Below are 21326 nucleotides of genomic sequence, written 5' to 3'. Positions count from 1 at the left end.
ATCTCAGATCATCAGGCATTAGATTCTCATGAGAAGGTGCAATTTAGATCCCTCGCATGCACAGTTCACGATCGGGTCTGTGCTCCTATGAGAATCTAATGCCTTTACTGATCTGACAGGAGGTGGAACTCGGGCATAATCCTCTAGCCCTGGTCACCTGTTGTGTGGCCTGTTCCTAATAGGCCACAAACCTGTACCTGTCCGCTGCCCAGGAGTTGGGGATCCCTGCTTTAGACCAGTGCTTTTGAAGGAAAAAGGACAGTTGCACACATACTGTGTCTGTCACATCAATCAGGAGTGTTAGAAGAAATCTTCAAGGGACGATACCAGGTCCCTCACTCCCCTCTTTGGGTTTCCTAGAGCCTATGAAATAACAGATTCGGTGATGTGGGGAGATAATTAGCCCAGTTGGCACTGAGGGAGGCCACACCCCACTCTCTGATTTTCCTTAGAGATAAATATAATTACTTGTGCAACAGAAGCATGAAAAATAACACTTATTATTGTCACCCTTAGAGAATTCATGCCCCAAATATTTTAGTCACTGTGTGCCTATGAAAAGGGCATTCATATTTTTTGTCCTCTGGAATTTTTTTTAACTTACTTTTTAAAATTCTATACAGATTTAGTTAGTACAAGTTCAGTTTTGTTGTGTGGATATATTGCATAGTGTTGAAGTCTGGGCTTTTAGAGTACCATGATTTATACTGCTGTTTTTCAGTTGGCTCTTGTCAGAAGGTCCTGGCAATTACAAGACAAAAGGAAATAGGCAGCTGCTGTAATAGTAACATATAACGTATCGTTTTTATAGTACTTCTCATTTTATACTTATTTTCATACTCATCCTGTTTAAACACTTCTGTTGGTTAACGAAATCCAAAGTTACTGGGGTGTTTACTAAACACTGAGATTGAACAGTACCTGGAACATAGTGTAATATATCTCCTTAGAAATATATTCCATAGTGTAATATATTTTCTAAGTGTGAAGAGAACCCAGTAGTGAGTTTGGAGGGAGTGATAGGATCTGATTTACATTTTAAAAACGTTTGTTCTGCCTATTACGTGATGACTGAATCATACTGGGTGGGGAGCAAGATCTATAGCAGAAGGCAATTGCAGAAATCCAAAGAGGAATGACAAGTTCGGGATAAAATAGCAGAGAAGTAGATGTATGTGAGCTCTATTTTGGGGGCAGAGCCTACAGACTTTGTGATGTTTTGAATATAGAGGTGATGAAAAAGGAGTCACCTCTAGCCCCTAAGTTTTTGTCTTGAGATTGTGTGGATGGTTATGCCATTTACCAAATGGAAAAGACTAAAGAAGAAAAAGGAGCAGCCAGGGTGGAGTGGGGGGTGGGGGTGGAGTTTTATTTTGCTTACCTTGATTTTTATATTCTTATTAGAAATCAAAGGTAAGCTGAGTCTTGAGCTCTGCAGAGTGCAAGGAACCAAAGATACAAAGTTGGGCGTCATCAGCATATGTAAAACTACCTAGGGCAAGTGTGCTCCCAGAGAACATTGCATTGGCTAGTATAAAGCAGAGGAAAAGAAGCAAACAAAGGAGATGGAAGAATAGCCAATGAAGTAAGAAGAAAATCTGAAGAGTGCGGAGACATGAAAGCCAAAACTGGCCGGGCATGGTAGCTCATGCCTGTAATCCCAGCAGTTTGGGAAGCTAAGCGGGAGTTCCAGACCAGCCTGACCAACATGGAGAAACCCCGTCTCTACTAAAAAACAAACAAACAAAAAAGCCAAGACTGCAAAACATGGCCAATGGTATTGAATCATGCTTAGAAATCAAGTAAAATAAAGAGATCTGTGCATTGGATTTTTGAAACATAAAGTAGTTTTATGCCTTGACTAGTACAATGAAGAGAAAATGTGGTGTCAAGAAATTGACATAGTACTGCTGGCTGGGCACGGTGGGTGGCTCACACCTGTAATCCCAGCACTCTGGGAGGCCAAGGCCGGCAGATCACAAGGTCAAGAGACCTGGCCAACATGGTGAAACCCCGTCTCTACTGAAATACAAAAATTAGCCAGGTGTGGTGGCATGTGCCTGTAGTCCCAGCTACTCGGGAGGCTGAGGGAGGAGAATCGTTTGAACCTGGGAGGCAGAGGTTGCAGTGAGCCAAAATCGTGCCACTACACTCCAGCCTGGCAACAGAGCGAGACTCCATCTCAAAATAAAAAAAAAAGAAAAGAGAAAAGAAATTGACATAGTATTATAGACATCTCAAGACGTTTTACTATAAAAGAGAGCCAATAAATGGAGGTAGTAGAGGAATATGTATGGTCAAAGAAGGGTTCTTAAAGATAAGGATAGTTAAGCATATTTAGACTAATGGGAATAATCCAATAGAGGGGAGTGGAAATGATGGTATAAGAGAGTGTGTATATTTTAGGAGTGAAGTCTTTGAGAAGATAAGAGGGTATGGAATCCAGGGAATATATAGAAGTGTTGGCCTTAGGTAGGAACATGAACATATAATTTTTTTCTTTTTGAGACGGAATTTCACTCTTGTTGCCCAGGCCACAATGCAATGGCACCATCTCAGCTCACTGCAACCTCTGCCTCCCAGGTTCAAGCGATTCTCCTGCCTCAGCTTCCCAAGTAGCTGGGATTACAGGCACGCACCACCACGCCTGGCTAATTTTTTATATTTTTAGTAGAGACAGGGTTTCACCATGGCCAGGCTGGTCTTGAACTCCTGACCTCAGGTGATCCGCCCGCCTCGGACTCCCACAGTGCTGGGATTACAGGCGTGAGCCACCACGCCCAGCCACATGAACATATAATTTATAGTAATAAGAAGAAAGACAGCAAGTATGGGTAAAGATGCAGATAGATGGGTAGATTCAGTGGTCAGAGGTGAGACCTTTATGCCTGATACTAATACTTTTTCTCAATGAAGATAAGGTATGACGCAAGAATAGTAAGGAGTGAGGAGGAATATTTGAGTAGGAGGTTTAAGGGGAGAAGATAAGGTATAAAATAGTCATTTGGAGGATGGAAAGCAATCAGAATCGTAGCACAGCTGGGCAAAGTTGAGTGGCCATTTGAGATTTGTGGCCCTGTGAGTGGCTAAGATACAGTGGAAGAAAAAGACAATAGGAGCTAAGGAGATCAAGGAACTGAAAGACTAGAGTGTTGGGTGTGTAGACCACCTGGGTATTAGTGGTTGAATTAGTAGCTAAATTAGTATTTGAGCCCAGATATCCTGACTTTCTAGGTCAGAGGGTTACCATTTCACTGTGAAACAGTTCACAGCACTACTCTTTTGTGCCACTTACCTACCCTTTTGGTCAACATTAAACAAAATTGTGGCCTGATTTTTTTTGGGGGGGGTCAATACATTCAAATTATAAACTGTCATAGGCTAGTACTTTTGTCTTGTCCCTTTCATACATTAATATATACTTACTCAATTTTTGGCTTGTTTTTCTTTGTGATTTTTAACCATTTCCATCAATATGTATTTATTAAAGTACAAAAGTCTATCTCTTGGATGGTAAAGCGAAGATGAAGAATGAACTTTGGAAATCCTGTAGCATTACAGAGCTAGGATAACCAGTCATAAGGAAACTTGATCTGCATTGACTTTAATAACAATAATAATAATAGACATCATTTTGGATAACCTTTTACATTTTATGCTTTTATTTTCTCTTTATCTCATTTCATTCTTGTAACTGCCTTTTTCAGATGAGGAAATTGAGACTTAGAGAGGTTAAGGGTCTTGACCAAGGACACATACCTAGTAAGTGGCAGAATTATTAATCACAGTGTTCTGACTCTAAGTCCCATATTTTCCACTATATTAGTTTGTCTCTTTGCTTTTTACACTCCGTTGTATCCAAAGTGATATCAAAGAAAAACTCGCTGGGTAGAAAGTATTGGCTGGTTGGTGGCCTCTTAAAATGCAAAGAGTATTTAGTATGTGTTTAAAATCCAATAATTGATGGTATAAATATTTATCTACTATATACTATGTTAGGCAATTCAGATGACTCAGAAATGATTATGGAACTGTCTCTAGTTTAATTTAGTAGGGAAATAGATGGGAACACAAGTCACTAAGAAGCATTTCTTGGACTTCTCTCACATTCTAAATGTGCTTCTACAATACTCTATATTGACCACAGTCTGTACACAGAGGAGAGTACAGTATCTGTAATATAATGGGCTCTCAATGAATAGTTGTCAAATTTAAAAATGATGGCAGTTAAACAAGGAATTAAAATAGTGGGGTGCATGCTGTGATAAGTGTTGGATGCCATGATAAGGATGCATGTTGAAGGTAGTGTCAGGAAATCTTCTGGAAGAAATGACTTCTAAATAGATGAAGTGTTAGCTGGATGAAAAGCAAGAGTGCTGGTGTTGGAAGGCAGCATACAGAATGCATAAAGTTTTGGAGATGTGAGATATGGCAAGTTTGAAGAACAAAAATTTAGTATGGCTAAAGTTTAGAGTGTCAAGTGATGAATGAGAAGGTAGGCAGGGTCAAGGTTAGAGCCTTATTCAAAGGGCCCTATAAGCTGAATGTAAGAAGTTTTAACATTTTTCTTCTATGGGAAGTCATTGAGGAATATTAAGAAGGTAGTTACCATAATGAAGCTTACATTTAAGAATATTGTTCTGCATTGTGAAAATTACATTGAGGAGGAACAAGACTGGACGTGGGGAAAAGCTAGAAGACCATTACAGTGTTTAGGTGGGGAAATGCTTATGGCCTGGACTGGACTAGTGGCAATTTATCTGGAAAGAAATGAATAAAATTTTTAAACATTCAGTAACTGGTATTAACATGATTTAGTAATTCACTTGATGCTAGCGGATAAAGAAAAGCAGCAAGAAAGAATGACTTCTCAGTTTCTATTTTGAGCAACTAGGTCAAAGGTGGCTTCATTCTCTGAGATAGGAAATTATCTAGAGAAGGAACAACTTTGGTGGGGAAAGATCTTGAGTTTGTACATATACTAACTTAAGATGCTTGTAAGACAAGTAGAGACATTCAATAAGTAATTAGATATACTAAATAGAATCTTGAGAGCTTTTCTGGTTCAAATTCATCAGCATATTATTTAGAATTATAGCCACAATAGTAGAATAGATGTTGAGGAATGTATATAGAATGAGAAGAGAATAGGGCACAAAGAAGAATTCTGAGGAAGCCCAATATTTAAAGGATGAATAGGGGAAAGAAACCACTAACAAAGACCAAGAAAGGACACCAGAGAGGTAAGGATGATAGAGCAAAGAACAAAGTGATGTGAGAATTCAAAAGGGAAAAAACACATCCAGTTTTTGTAGTGTGCATTGCAGGAAGCTTTATTTAGAATAATCAATGGATGTTTGCAAAGAGGTGCAGTGGGAAGATGTTCCAACCAAATAAAAGCATGGAGAGTAGTTAACAGTTTGATTGAAATGGAGGGTCACAAGAAAGAACCAGAGAGAAAGCTGGTAAGACAATTTAATTCCATCTATAGCAAACCTTTGATTCTGGATAAGTTTTTGGTAGCATTGTCTATAGTTGAGAAAAACCATTGTGTTTGGTGCTAAGAGAAAGACAAGAATATAAAACATGCCTGGAATGGTTTATGCTATGGTTTGACTATTTATGTCTCTTCCAAAATGTATGTTGAAACTTAATCTCCAGTGGACCAATATTAAGAGGTGGGGCCTTTAGGAAATGATTAGGTCATGAGGGATCTGCCCTCATGAATGTATTATAAAAGTCCTTACAAGAGGGCTGGGGACAGCTAGCTAGGACTTTTTTGCCTTTCCATCCCTTCCACCATGTGAGAACACAATGTTCATTCCCTTCAGAGAATACAGTGTTCAAGGCACCCTTTTGGAAGCAGAGACCTCATCAGACACTGAACCTGACCGAACCTTAATCTTGGATTTCCGAGCCTCCAGAATTGTGAGAAAATAGATTTCTATTTATAAATTATTCAGTCTCAAGTATTTCAAGTATTTTGGCATAGTAGCAGGAATGGACTAAGAAATTGTTACTAAGAAGTGGAGTGTTCTTATAACAAAACCCATTATTGGGGGGGTGCCAACATGGCTGAACAGGAACAGCTCCAGCCTCCAGCTCCCAGCGTGAGCAACACAGAAGACAGGTGATTTCTGCATTTCCAGCTGAGGTACCGGGTTCATCTCACTGGGGCGTGTCGGTCAGTCGATGCAGGACAGTGGGTGCAGCCTAACGAGTGACAGCCAAAGCAGGGCGAGGCATTCACCTCACCTGGGTAGCACAAGGGGGAATGGAATTCCTTTTCCTAGCCAAGGGAAACTGTGACACACAACACCTGGAAAATCGGATCACTCCCACCCTAATACTGTGCTTTACCAAGGGTCTTAGCAAAGGGCACACCAGGAGATTATATCCCGTGCCTGGCTCAGAGGGTCCCATGCCCACAAGCCTCCCTCATTGCTAGCACAGCAGTCTGAGATCTAACTGCAAGGCTAGATCTCAGTGAGGCTGGGGGAGGGTCGCCCACAATTGCTGAGGCTTAAGTAGGTAAACAAACTGGCTGGGAAGCTCGAACTTGTTGGAACCCACTGAAGCTCAAGGAGGCCTGCCTGCCTCTGTAGACTCCACCTCTGGGGACAAGGCATAGCTTAAAAAAAAAAAAAAAGGCAGCAGAAACCTCTGCAGATGTAAATGTCCCTGTCTGACAGCATTGAAGAGAGTAGTGATTCTCCCAGTACGGTGGCTGAGATCTGAGAACGGACAGACTGCCTGCTCAAGTGGGTCCCTGACCCCTGAGTAGCCTAACTGGGAGAGCCTAACTGGGAGTAGCCTAACTGGAGTGGACCTCAAGCAAACTCCAACAGACCTGCAGATGAGGGTCCTGACTGTTAGGAGGAAAAATAACAAACAGAAAGGACATCCACACCAAAACCCCATCTGTACGTCACCATCATCAAAGATGAAGAGTAGATAAAAACCACAAAGATAGGGAAAAAGCAGTGCGGAAAAGCTCAAAATTCAAAAAATCAGAGCGCCTCTCCCCCTCCAAAGGAACGCAGCTCCTCGCCAGCAACGGAACAAAGCTGGATGGAGAATGACGAGTTGAGAGAAGGAGGCTTCAGTCGATCAAACTTCTCAGAGATAAAGGAGGAACTATGAACATGTGTCTGTTGTCTGCATAAATGTCTTCTTTTGAGAAGTGTCTGTTCATATCCTTTGCCCACTTTTTGATGGAGTTGTTTTTTTCTCATAAATTTGTTTGAGTTCTTTGTAGGTTCTGGATATTAGCCCTTTGTCAGATGAGTAGATTGCAAAAATGTTTTCCCATTCTGTAGGTTGCCTGTTCACTCTGATGGCAGTTTCTTTTGCTGTGCAGAAGCTCTTTAGTTTAATTAGATTCCATTTGTCAATTTTGGCTTTTGTTGCCATTGCTTTTGGTGTTTGAGACATGAAGTCCTTGCCCATGCCTATGTCCTGAATGGTATTGCCTAGGTTTTCTTCTAGGGTTTTTATGGTTTTAGGTCTAACATTTAAGTCTCTAATCCATCTTGAATTAATTTTTGTATAAGGTGCAAGGAAGGGATCCAGTTTCAGCTTTCTACTTATGGCTAGCCAGTTTTCCCAGCACCATTTATTAAATAGGGAATCCTTTCCCCATTTCTTGTTTTTGTCAGGTTTGTCAAAGATCAGATGGCTGTAGACGTGTGGTATTATTTCTGAGGGCTCTGTTCTGTTCCATTGGTCTATATCTCTGTTTTGGTACCAGTACCTTGATGTTTTGGTTACTGCAGCCTTGTAGTGTAGTTTGAAGTCAGGTAGTGTGATGCCTCCAGCTTTGTTCTTTTAACTTAGGACTGTCTTGGCAATGTGGCTCTTTTTTGGTTCCATATGAACTTGAAAGTAGTTTTTTCCAATTCTGTGAAGAAAGTCATTAGTAGCTTAATGGGGATGGCATTGAATCTATAAATTACCTTGGGCAGTATGGCCATTTTCATTGATTCTTCCTGTCCATGCGCATGGAATGTTCTTCCATTTGTTTGTGTCCTCTTTTGTTTCACTGAGCAGTGGTTTGTAGTTCTCCTTGAAGAGGTCCTTCACATCCCTTGTAAGTTGGATTCCTAGGTATTTTATTCTCTTTGAAGCAATTGTGAATGGGAGTTCACACTCATGATTTGGCTCTCTGTTTTTCTGTTATTGATGTATAAGAATGCTAGTGACTTTTGCACATTGATTTTATATCCTGAGACTTTGCTGAAGTTGCTTATCAGCTTAAGGAGATTTTGGGCTGAAACGATGGGGTTTTCTAAATATACAATCATGTCATCTGCAAACAGGGACAATATGACTTCCTCTTTTCCTAATTAAATACCCTTTATTTGTTTCTCCTGGCTGATTGCCCTAGCCAGAACTTCCAACACTATGTTGAATAGGAGTGGTGAGAGAGGGCATCCCTGTCTTGTGCCAGTTTTCAAGGGGAATGCTTCCAGTTTTTGCCCATTCACTATGTTATTGGCTGTGGGTTTGTCATAAATAACTCTTATTTTGAGATATGTTCCATCAATACCAAAATTATTGAGAGTTATCATGAAGCACTGTTGAATTTTGTCGAAGGCCTTTTCTGCATCTATTGAGATAATCATGTGGTTTTTGTCTTTGGTTCTGTTTCTATGCTGGATTACATTTATTGATTTGCATGTGTTGAACCAGCCTTGCAGCCCAGGGATGAGGCCCACTTGATCATGGTGGATAAGCTTTTTGATGTGCTGCTGGATTTGGTTTGCCAGTATTTTATTGAGGATTTTCACATCAATGTTCATCAGGGATATTGGTCTAAAATTCTCTTTTTTTTGTTGTGTCTCTGCCAAGCTTTGGTATCAGGATAATGTTGGCCTCATAAAATGAGTTAGAGTTGAGTTCAGTTCCTGGATATCCTTGTTAACTTTCTGTCTCGTTGATCTGTCTAATGTTAACAGTGGGGTGTTAAAGTCTCCCATTATTATTGTGTGGGGGTCTAAGTCTCTTGTAAGTCTCTAAGCACTTGCTTTATGAATCTAGGTGCTCCTGTATTGGGTGCATATATATTTAGGATAGTTAGCTCTTCCTGTTGAATTGATCCCTTTACCATTATGTAATGGCCTTCTTTGTCTTCTTTGATCTTTGTTGGTTTAAAGTGTGTTTTATTAAAGACTAGGATTGCAACCCCTGCCTTTTTTTGTTTTCCATTTGTTTGATAGCTCTTCCTCCATCCCTTTATTTTGAGCTTATGTGTGTCTCTGCACGTGAGATAGGTCTCCTGGATACAGCAGATTGATGGGTCTCGACTCTTTATCCAATTTGCCAGCCTGTGTCTTTTAATTGGAGCATTTAGCCCATTTACACTTAAGGTTGATATTGTTATGTGTGAACTTGATCCTGTCATTATGATGTTAGCTGGTTATTTTGCTCATTAGTTGATGCAGTTTCTTCCTAGCATTGATGGTCTTTACATTTTGACATGTTTTTGCAGTGGCTGGTACTGATTATTCCTTTCCATGTTTAGTGCTTCCTTCAGGAGCTCTTGTAGGGCAGGCCTGGTGGTGACAAAATCTCTCAGCATTTGCTTGTCTGTAAAGGATTTTATTTCTCCTTCACTTATGAAACTTAGTTTGGCTGGATATGAAATTCTGGGTTGAAAATTCTTTTCTTTAAGAATGTTGAATATCAGCCCCCACTCTCTTCTGGCTTGGAGAGTTTCTGCTGATAGATCTGCCGTTAGTCTGATGGGCTTCCCTTTGTGAGTAACCCAAGCTTTCTGTCTGGCTGCCCTTAACATTTTTTCCTTCATTTCAACTTTGGTGAATCTGACAATTATGTATCTTGGAGTTGCTCTTCTTGAGGAGTATCTTTGTGGCTTTCTCTGTATTTCCTGAATTTGAATTTTGACATGCCTTGCTAGGTTGGGGAAGTTCTCCTGGATAATATCCTGCGGAGTGTTTTCCAACTTGGTTCCATTCTCCCCGTCACTTTCAGGTACACCAATCAGCCGTAGATTTGGTCTTTTCACATAGTCCCATATTTCTTGGAGGCTTTGTTCATTTCTTTTTACTCTTTTTTCTCTAAACTTCTCTTCTTGCTTCATTTGATTCATTTGATCTTCAGTCACTGATACCTTTTCTTCCAGTTGATTGAGTCAGTTACTGAAGCTTGTGCATTTGTCACATAGTTCTCATGTCATGGTTTTCATCTCTATCAGTTCGTTTGTGGACTTCTCTGCATTGGTTATTCTAGTTAGCCATTTGTCAAATCTTTTTTCAAGGCTTCTAGTTTCTTTGCACTGGGTTTGAACTTCCTCCTTTAGCTCGGAGAGGTTTGATTGTCTGAAGTCTTCTTCTCTCAACTCGTCAAAGTCATTCTCCATCCAGCTTTGTTCTATTGCTGGCAAGGAGCTGCATCCTTTGGAGAGGGAGAGGTGCTCTAATTTTTAGAATTTCCAGCTTTTCTGTACTGCTTTTTCCCCATCTTTGTGGTTTTATGTACCTTTGGTCTTTGATGATGGTGACATACAGATAGGGTTTTGTTGTGGATATCCTTTCTGTTTGTTATTTTTCCTTCTAACAGTCAGGACCCTCATCTGCAGGTCTGTTGGAGTTTCCTCGAGGTCCACTCCAGACCCTGTTTGCCTGGGTATCAGCAGCGGAGGCTGCAGAAGAGTGAATATTGCTGAACAGCAAATGTTGCTGTCTGGTCATTCCTCTGGAAGCTTCGTCTCAGAGATGTACCCAGCAGTGTGAGCTCAGTGTGAGGTGTCACTCTGCCCCTAGTTGGGGATGTCTCCTAGTTAGGCTACTAGGGGGTCAGGAACCCATGTGAGCAGACAATCTGTCTGTTCTCAGGTCTCAAACTCCATGCTGGGAAAATCACGACTCTCTTCAAAACTGTCAGATGGGGACATTTACATCGGCAGAGGTTTCTGCTGCCTTTTGTTTGACTATGCCCTGTCCCCAGAGGTGGAGTCTATAGAGGCAGGCAGGCCTCCTTGAGCTTTGGTGGGCTCCACCCAGTTCAATCTTCCCAGCCAGTTTTTTTTACCTACTTAAGCCTCAGCAATGGCGGGCACCCCTCCCCCAGCCTCGCTGCCACCTTGCAGTTAGATCTCAAGACTGCTGTGCTAGCAATGAGGGTGGCTTCGTGGACGTGGGACACCTGAAGCCAGGCACGGGATATAATCTCCCTGTGTGCTGTTTGCTAAAACCCTTGGTAAAGCGCAGTTTTAGGGTGGGAGTGACCAGATTTTCCAGATGTTGTATGTCACGGTTTCCCTTGGCTAGAAAAGGGAATTCCCTTCCCCCTTGTGCTTCCCAGGTGTGGCGATGCCTCGCCCTGCTTCAGCTCATGCTGCATGCGCTGCACCCACTATCCTGCCCCAATTGTCCAACATGCCCCAGTGAGATGAACCCTGTACCTCAGTTGGAAATGCAGAAATCACCCATCTTCTGTGTCACTCACGCTGGGAACTGGAGGCTGGAGCTGTTCCTATTCTGCATCTTGGCACGGATCAAGTCTGAATGCTTTTTATAAAGAGTATTCTGTTGTGCATGTAGGTCTCAAATTCATTTGTTCAGAAACATGTATACTGTGATTGTTTTTAATGTGTTCATCTTTTATCTAACCTCAAGAAGAGTTCTTTGTTTGAAAGGTAGCAATAGTTCCAAAGATTCCAAAGCAATACATACTCACAAACACAACTGTTGATGCATATGTTTTACCTAAAATTAATTGAATAAGTATGTGTTAAATGCCTATTACATGTCAGCAATGCATAGCAGATAAGAGAATAGACTATGTATTTAAACCCACTGGAATTCAAAATCCCAGCTTTGCCACTCTCAATGGAGGTAAAAGAGCTGCAGTCTCATTTAGAATAATTTATACTGAATTCCATATACATTATGATTTTTGAAGGAAATTTCAGCTCTTATTTATCCAATTATTAATGCTATTGTCAAATTTAATTGGCATTCCTTCTATAGAGGAGAGAGGTGAGGAATTATTTAAAAGTATTTAGCTGGGATACAAAGTAAACCATCCACATTTAGAAGAGTACAAATTGGCCATAAGGTTTTGCTGAATGGTCTGTGATATATAGTCACTAGAGATCACTATTGCATAACATTTCTCCAAAAGCATAAACCCATAGTACTGTGTATGGACACACCAAGGAAAGACAAGTTGTTTATATTAAGTGATACATATGCACATACACGGTATTTAAGAAATGAAGTTCCCAAGCAGTATGTATTGCTATTCTTTTAGCCTATTTCTTAGTATGTCCCTCAGATAATAGAATCATAGACTTAAAACTGTTAAGACCTGACCAGGTGCGGTGGCTCACGCCTGTAATCCCAGTACTTTGGGAGGCCAAGGTGGACGGATCACAAGGTCAGGAGATCAAAACCATCCTGGCTAACATAGTGAAACCCGTCTCTACCAAAAATACAAAAAATTAACAACACGTCTGTAGTCCCATCTGCTCGAGAGGCTGGAACAGGAGAATCATGTGAACCCAGGAGGCGGAGGTTGTAGTGAGCTGAGATTGCACCACCACACTCTAGCCTGGGCTACAGAGCGAGGCTCCATCTCCAAAAACAAAACAAAACAAAAACAAACAAACAAAAAAACTGTTAAAGCCCTTAGATCATCTAAGATCCTCACTCCCTACCTCACTTTATAGGTTTGGAATTGAGCAAAGAGATGAAATGACAAGATATTTACTCAATATGATGTATCAGGGCCAGGTGTGGTGTCTCACGCCTGTATTCCCAGCTTTGGAAGGCCGAGGCTGGCAGACCATTCGAGATCAGTCTGGCTAACATGGTGAAACCCTGTCTCTTCCAAAAAATAAAAAATTTAGACGCACATGGTGACGCGCGTCAGTAGTCCTAGCTATTCGGGAGGCTGAGGCAGAATCGCTTGAACCCAGGAGGCAGAGGTTGCCTTGAGCCGAGATCACACCACTGCACTCCATTCTGGGCGGTGAGACTCTGTCAAAAAAAAAAATGTAGCAAATGAAAAACAGAGAATTTCGATTGCCCAATTCTTTTTACAATACCACACTGTGTCCATTATTAATATATAATCAAACAGACGTTCTAATAAACCAAGGTGAAAATGGAACTTCTAAATCCATCAAATTTTTTCACTATTTTAAAAGCAAAGCCTAGCAACATAACAGCAGTACAGCCTTCTAATAAAAGTTTTAAATACCATAGCCTTTGCTATAAGTTGTACAAACACTTAATTCCCATAATAGCAAGATAGGTATATGTGTGTTTTTGTATGTACTTACATCTACCTCATTCCAGAAAGGATTTTAAGATGCTTATTGAAATAAGTAGAGCATAAAAATTTTTTAAACTGAGCTGATCATTTATATGTAAGACACTGGAATATAAATCAGTAAGAAGTCTTATTTTTGTTAGTACAAAAAGCATGCCATAATTTCTAATAAACGTATGCAGTAAACTCATATTTGGCTGTCTGTCCTCAAATTTGATTCTGCTTTCCCTAGCTGTGAATATGAAGAAAAACAGATAGTACTATGCCCATTAAAAGATGATGAGATTTGGGAGGCCAAGGTAGGAGGATCACTTGAGCCCAGGAGTTTGAGACCAGCCTGGGCAACATAGGGAGACCCCGTCCCTACAAAAAATTAACCAGACATGACATGCCTATAGTCCCAGCTACTTGGGAGACTGAGGCAGGAGGATCACTTGAGCTGCGGAGGTGGAGGTTGCAGTGAGCCATGATCACACCACCGCACTCCAGCCTGGGTGACAGAGTGTGAATTTATCTCTCCAGGAAAAAAAAAAGGTGACAAGGTGACAAGGTGACAAGAGATTGTAAATTACCCAAGATCATACAGCCAGTATATTTTTGATTTCAGGCAGTTATGCATTTATAGTAATGCCAAGTTACTGTAGCATGGAATGCTTTTCCCTTTGTGTCTTATCTGATTTCTTTCAGCAGTGTTTCGTAATTCTCATTGTAGAGATCCTTCACCTCCCTGGTTAGCTGTATTCCTAGGTATTTTATTCTTTTTGTGGTTGTTGTATATGGAATCTTGTTCTTGATTTGACTCACAGCTTGTACTTGTTGGTGTATAGAAATGCTACTGATTTTTGTACATTGATTTTGTATCCGAAATTTTTCTGTAGTTGTTTGCTATATCTATGAGATTTTGGGCAGAGACTATGGGGTTTTCTAGGTTTAGAATCATATCATCTACAGACAGAGATTGTTTGACTCCCTCTCTTCCTACTTGGATACCTTTGTTTCTTTCTCTTGCCTGATTGCTCTGGCTAGAACTTCCAATATTACATTGAATAGGAGTGTTGAAAGAGGGCATCCTCAGTTTGTTCTGGTTTTCAAGGGTAATACTTCCAGCTTTTGCCTGGTCAGTGTGATGTTGGCTATGGGTTTGTCATAAATGACATTATTTTAAGATATATTCCTTCAGTGCCTATTTGTTGAAGGCTTTTATTTATTTTTATTTTTATTTATTTATTTATTCATTTTTTTGAGACAGAGTTGGGCTCAGTCGCCCGGCTGGAGTGCAGTGACATGATCTCAGCTCACTGCAAGCTCTGCCTCCCAGGTTCACGCCATTCTCCTGCCTCAGCCTCCAGAGTAACTGGGACTACAGGCGCCCGCCACCACAACCGGCTAATTTTTTTTGTAGTTTTAGTAGAGACAGGGTTTCACCGTTTTGGCTAGGATGGTCTCGATCTCCTGACCTCGTGATCCTCCCGTCTCGGCCTCCCAAAGTGCTGGGATTACAGGCGTGAGCCACCGCGCCCGGGCTGTTGAAGGCTTTTAACATGAAGTTATGCTGAATTTTATCAAAAGCCATTTCTGCATCTATTGAGATTATTATATGGTTTTGGGGTTTAGTTCTAATTATGTGATAAATCACAATTATTGGTACATATGTTGAACAACTTTGCATCCCATGGATGAAGTCTACTTGATCGTGATGGATTAGCTTTTTCATGTGCTGCTGGATTCCATTTGCTAGTATTTTGCTGAGGATTTTTGCATCAGTGTTCATCAAGGATATTGGCCTTTTTCTTTTTTATTGTGTCTCTGCCAGGTTTGGGTATCAGGATGATGCTATCCTCATAGAATGAATTGGGGAGTTCTTCCTCTTCAATTTTTTGGAATATTTTCGGTAGTAATCGTACCAGCCTCTCTTTATATATCTGGCAGAATTTGGATGTGAATCAATCTGGTCCTGGGCTTTTTCTAGTTGGTAAGCTTTTATTACTGATTCAATTTCAGAATTCATTATTTGTCTGTTCGAGGTTTTAATTTATTCCTGGTTCAATCTTAGGAGGTTGTACATTTCCAGAAATTTACCCATTTCTTGTAGGTGTTCTAATTTGTTTGCACAGAGGTATTCGTAATAGTCTCTGAGGATTTTTTTTTTTATTTCTGTGGGGTAATGTCCTTTTGTCATTTCCAATTGTGTTTATTTGGATCTTCTCTCTTTTTTTCTTTGTTAGTCTAGCCGTGGTCTTATTTATTCTTTAAATAATCTTTTTATCTTTCAAAAAAACCAACTCCTGGATTCCTTGATCTTTTTGTATTGCTTGTCATGTCCCAATTTCATTCATTTCAGGTGTAATTTTGGTTACTTCTTTTCTTCTGCTAACCTTGGGGTTGGTTTGCTCTTGTTTTTCTATTTCCTCTAGGCATGAGGATAGGTTGTTAATTTGAGATCTTTATAACTTTTCTATGGGGGCATTTAGTGCTATAAACTTTTCTCTTAGCATGCTTTAGCCCCGTCTCAGAGATTCTGTTATATTGTATCTTTGTTCTCGATAGTTTCAAAGCGTTTCTTAATTTCTGACTTAATTTTATTGTTTACCCAGAAGTCATTCAGGAACAGGTTTTTTCATTTCCATGTAACTCCATGGTTTTGAGAGTTCTTTTTAGTATTGATTTCTATTGTTACTGAACTGTGGTCCAAGAGTGTGGTTCAGTTTTTTTTTTTTTTTAATTTACTGAGAATTGTTTTATGGCTGATCATGTGGCCAATTTGCAGTATGTGCCATGTGCAGATGAGAATAATGTGTATTCTATTGTTTTGGGGTGGCAAGTTCTGTAAAATTCTGTTAGGTTCATTGATCAAGTGTTGAGTACAGGTCCCAAATATCTTTGTCAGTTTTCTGCCTCAGTGGTCTGTCTGGTACTGTCAACAGGATGTTTAAACTTACCACTATTTGTATGTGGTTATCTAAGTTTCTTCATAGGTCTTTAAGACTTATTTTATGAATGTCTTTGCTTCTGTGGTGGGTGCATGTATATGTTTAGGATAGTTAGGTCTTCTTGTTGAACTGAACCCTTTACCATTATGTAATGTCCTTCTTTGTCATCTTTTTTGATTATTGTTTGTGTAAAGTCTGTTTTGTCTTAAATTAGAATAGTAGCCCCTGCTTTTTTCTGTTTTTTTATTTGCTTGGTAGATTTTTCTCCATTCCTTTACTTTGAGCTTATAGTTGTCATTGCATGTGAGATGAGTCTTTTGAAGACAGTATATTGTTGGGTCTTGCTTCTTTATCCAACTTGCCATTCTGTGCCTTTTAATTGGGACATTTGGCTCATTTACATTCAAAGTTGATACTTTGATATGTGCAAATTTAATTCTGTCATCATGTTGCTAGCTGGTTATTATGCAGACTTGATTGTGTAGTTTCCGCTTTATAGTGTCAATGGTCTGTGTATTTAAGTGTTTTTGTGGTGGCTGGTAATGGTCTTTAATTTCCATGTTTAGCACTCCCTTCAGGACCTCTTGTAAGGCATGTCTGGTGGTAACAAATTCCCTTAGCATTTGTTTGTCTGAAAGGATCTTATTTCTCCTTTGCTTATGAAGCCTCTTTTAACTAGATAAGAAATTCTTGGTTGAAATTTCTTTTCTTTAAGAATGCTGAATATAGGCCCCTCAATCTTTTCTGGCTTGTAGAGTTTCTTCTGAAAGGTCCACTTTTAGCTTGATGGCGTTCCATTTGTAGGTGACCTGCCTCTTCTCTCTAGCTGCCTTTAATGTTTTTTTCTTTCATTTTGACCTTGGAGAATCTGAATACTTTGTGTCTTGGTGATGGTCATTTTATATAGTATCTCACAGGGGTTCTCTGCACTTCTTGAATTTGAATATTAGCCTCTCTAGCAAGATTGGGGGAATTTTCATGGATGATATCCTCAAATATGTTTTCCACATTACTTACTCTTTCTCCCTCTCTTTCAAGGACATAGATGAGTTGTAGATTTGTTCACTTTACATAATCCCCTATTTCTCAGAGATGTTTATTCTTTTTGTTCATTTTTCTTTATTTTTGTCTGACAGAGTTGATTCAAAGAAATGGTCTTCAAGCTCTGAGATTATTTCCTGAGCTTGGTCTATTCTGCTGTTAATACTTGTTAATACTTGTGGTTATATTATGAAATTCTTGTAGTAAGTTTCTCAGTTCTATCAGATCAGTTTGGTTCTCTCTTAAAGTGACTATTTAATTTTTAAGTTCCTATATCATTTTATTGTATTCCTTAGAATCCTTGCATTGGGTTTCAACTTTCTCCTGAATGTCAATGTTCATTCCTGTCCATATTCTGAATTATATGTCTGTCATTTCAGCCTGGTTAAGAATCATTGCTGAGGAACAACTACAGTCATATAGAGGTAAGAAGATACTGGGGCTTCTTGAGTTGCCAGAGTTCTTTTGCTGGTTATTTCTCATCTGTGTGGGCTTATGTTCCTTCAACATTTAAGCTGTTGTCCTGTAGGTAGGGCTTTTTGCTTATATCTTCCTTGATGCCCTTGGGGGTTTGGTTGTGGTATAAGGTGGGTTCAGTTGTCTGGCTTCATTTCTGGAAGATGTTAAGGAGTCAAGGCTCAACTCAGCTCTCCTGGGCTAGGTGGTCTAGCTCGGGGGGGCTGAAACCAAGCCCTCAGCTCTGTTCTGTAGCCTCTCAAGGTTAGGAACCTGCTGTGCTGCAGGAGCCAAGGTGTTCCTGGTCCATTGCCACAGTACTCCAAAGGGGAATTACCCCCATTGGAGTGCTTCATTGGGGTAGTGGCAAGAGGATCTTTGCTTGCTCACACATTCCAGCTGCCTCAGCAGTGCAAAAGAGTGCATGTGTGTCAGCTGGGGAGGGGCATCAGTGGGAGTAGGGCAGCAGCATTCCTAGATTGAGGTGTTTCTAGAAATATGCAACAACAAAGCAGCAATAAACCTATTTCAAGATAGTTTAGGATATTTATAACAGTATTTTGAGGACGATGGATCACAGATACTGAATACAAAAACAAGTAAAGAAGGAAGAGGGCAAAAAATTGAGTTAAAGGGTTCATTACACTGCACATCCTGATGAAAGTGAAGAATAATTGGAAGGGATGAAGTGAATGCGACTGAACAAGAGAACTGAAAGAAGATGAAGTAGTATTCAGAGATGTAGATGCTTGAAATCATGATTATCAATAATAGAGCATTTCAGATGATAGAAGGTTTTAGTGTGGCCTTTCCTTTATTAGAAAGGAAGTAAAGAACTGAAGAAACAAGATAGTAGATGAATTATCCAAGTGTGCAAGATACATTATTACAAATATTGTAATTATGAAAATATGAAAATATTACAAATATATGGATCAAGCACCAATGTTTTTGCTGAATAATGGGAAGGGATCAAAATAAGGTAAGTAAGTAACAGTGAGGAGAAGAGAAGGAAGGTGGTATTGTCAAGTTATACAAGCTTCAAAGGAACAAGGATTTTGTTTCTTTTTTATATAAGAAGTTTTAGAAATAGCAGTAGGGTGTCAGAAGGAATTTTAGTGAATAAACTGCTGTTATGTAAGAAGACCATAGGGGAAGCAGTGTCCTCCTGAAAGGAAGGGCTTGCTTTCAGATAGGGCACAGAATTTGAGATAATGCTTTGAAGAGAGGCTGAGAATATAATATAGTTTGATAATCATCTGGCAGAAGTTCCAGAGTGTTCAGCGAAAGCACTCGAGAGTTAAGGACCATGGAGAGGGCTGCTCAAAGGCAATGGAATAGCATTATTGGCATAATGCCCAAAGGTCTGAACAGCTTTGTAACTGATTTCCAATGAGCTATTTCTAAACCATTTTAGCCTTCTGTGACTTATTCACCCTTTATTTTCTATTTTTAAGTTTTTCTTAAGACTCTTTTTTACTTCCGAAAGAAGTTATTTGTACTAGTTCATATTCTAAAATGGAAAAGTCAAAAAATTGTATAATTGTTTGATTTTTTCTCTTTTCTTAGTAGATCATTTAATGTTTTACAGATTTAAGTTATTACAGCATTTTCTAAATGTTAGCCTATAAATTCTTATGAGAGCTTTAGTCTATGTCTTGCACAGAATATTTGTCACATTATAAGCACTTTAGTTTTAAGAGTATGGTCTCTGGAATCAGACTGCCTGATGGGCCCCAACTCCTTTATTTATAGTTATGTAACATTGAAGAATTTATTTCAGCTATTCCAGTATAGGAAGGTATGGACAGTAGAAATAAACCAGGTTAGGAAATGGTAAGTTATGCCTGATATGGTTTGGCTCTGTGTCCCCACCCAAATCTCATCCTGAATTGGAATCCCCACATGTTGAGGGAGAGACCTGTAAGCCCACATGTCGAGGGAGAGAGGTGATTGGATCATAGAAGCTGTTTTCCCCATGCTGTTCTCAAGGTAGTGAGTTCTCATGAGATCTGATAATTTTATAAGCATCTGGCCTGTTCCCTTCTTGCGCTTCTCTCTCCTGCCACCATGTGAAGAAGATCTTCCTCCTTTGCCTTCCACCATGATTGTAAGTTTTCTGAGGCCTCCCCAGCCATGCAGAACTGTGAGTCAATTAAACCTCTTCTGTTTATAAATTACCCAGTGTTGGGCAGTTCTTTATAGCAGTGTGAAAATGGGACTAATACAGAAAATTGGTAGTGCGAAGAGTAGGGTACTGCTATAAAGATACTTGAAAATGTGGAAGTGACTTTGGAACTGGGTAACAGGTAGAGGTTGGAACAGTTTGGAGGGGTCGGAAGAATAGAGGAATATCTGAGAAAGTTTGGAACTTCTTGGAGTCTTGTTGAATGATTTTGATCAAAATGCTGGATAGTGATATGGACAATGAAGTTCAGGCTGAGGTGATCTCAAATGGAGATGGGAGCTTATTGCAACGGGACCAATGATCATGAGACTGGTGGCATTTTGCCCCTGCCCTAGAGATCTGTGGAACTTCGTACTCAAGAGAGATGATTTAGGGTATCTGGCAGGAGAAATTTCTAAGCAGCAAAGCATTCAAGAAGTGACGGGCCATAAGAGTTTGGAAAATTTGTGGCCTGACCATGTAATAGAAAAGAAAAATCCATTTTTGAGGGAGAAGTTCAAGCTGCCTGCAGAAATTTGCATAAGTAATGAGGAGAATGGGGAAAATATCTGAGATCTTCATGGCAGCCCCTCCCATAACAGGTCTGGAGGCCTAGAAGGAGAAAATGGTTTTGTGGGCCAGGCCCAGGGCTTTGCTGCTTTGTGCACTCTTAGGACTTGGTTCCCTGCATCCCAGCCATGGCTAATATGAGTCAATGTACAGCTCAGGTTGTTGCTTCAAGAGGGTGCAAGCCCCAAGCCCTGGTGGCTTACACGAGGTGTTGGGCCTATGGATGCACAGAAGTCAAGAATTGAGCTTTGGAAACCTCCACCTAGATTTCAGAGGATGTATGGAAATGACTGGATGCCGGGCAAAAGTTTGGTACAGGGGTGAAGCCTCAGGAAGAACCTCTGCGAGGGCAGTGTGGTAGGGAAAGGTGGGTTTGGAGCCCCCTACACAGGGTTCCCAGTGGGTCACTGCCTAATGGAGCTGTGAGAAGAAGGCCATCATTCTCCAAACACCAGAATGGTAGATCCATTGACAGCTTGCACCATGCCCCTCTAATGTCTGCAGACACTCAATGCCAGCTGTGAAAGCAGCCAGGCATGGGGCTATACCCTGCCAAGCCACAGTGGCAGAGCTGCCCTAGGCCATGGGAGTCTGCCCTTTACATCAGCATGCCCTGGATGTGAGACATGGAGTCAAAGGAGATTATTTTGGAGCTTTAAGGTTTAATGACTGCCCCCACTGGATTTGGACTTGCATGCGGCCCGTAGCCCCTTTGTTTTGACCAATTTCTCCCATCTGGAACAGGAATATTTACCCAATGCCTATACTCCCATTGTATCTCGGAAGTAACTAACTTGCTTTTGATTTTACAGGCTCATAGGCAGAAGGAACTTGCCTTGTTTCAGATGAGACTTTGGTCTATG

General features: G+C 40.3%; 1 protein-coding gene across 1 annotated transcript in view; it reads left to right on the top strand.

Annotated features, from left to right (window-relative positions):
- The window catches only part of SLC9B1 (solute carrier family 9 member B1), a 114042-nt gene that overhangs the window by 693 nt on the left and 92023 nt on the right, over nucleotides 1-21326 (top strand). The gene's annotated exons all lie outside the window — the stretch shown is intronic.

The sequence above is a fragment of the Chlorocebus sabaeus genome, chromosome 7 (assembly GCF_047675955.1).
Source record: "Chlorocebus sabaeus isolate Y175 chromosome 7, mChlSab1.0.hap1, whole genome shotgun sequence".
Lineage (NCBI taxonomy): Eukaryota > Metazoa > Chordata > Mammalia > Primates > Cercopithecidae > Chlorocebus > Chlorocebus sabaeus.
The sequence above is the reverse complement of the archived record's forward strand: the minus strand, read 5'-3'. Positions and strand labels throughout refer to the sequence as shown.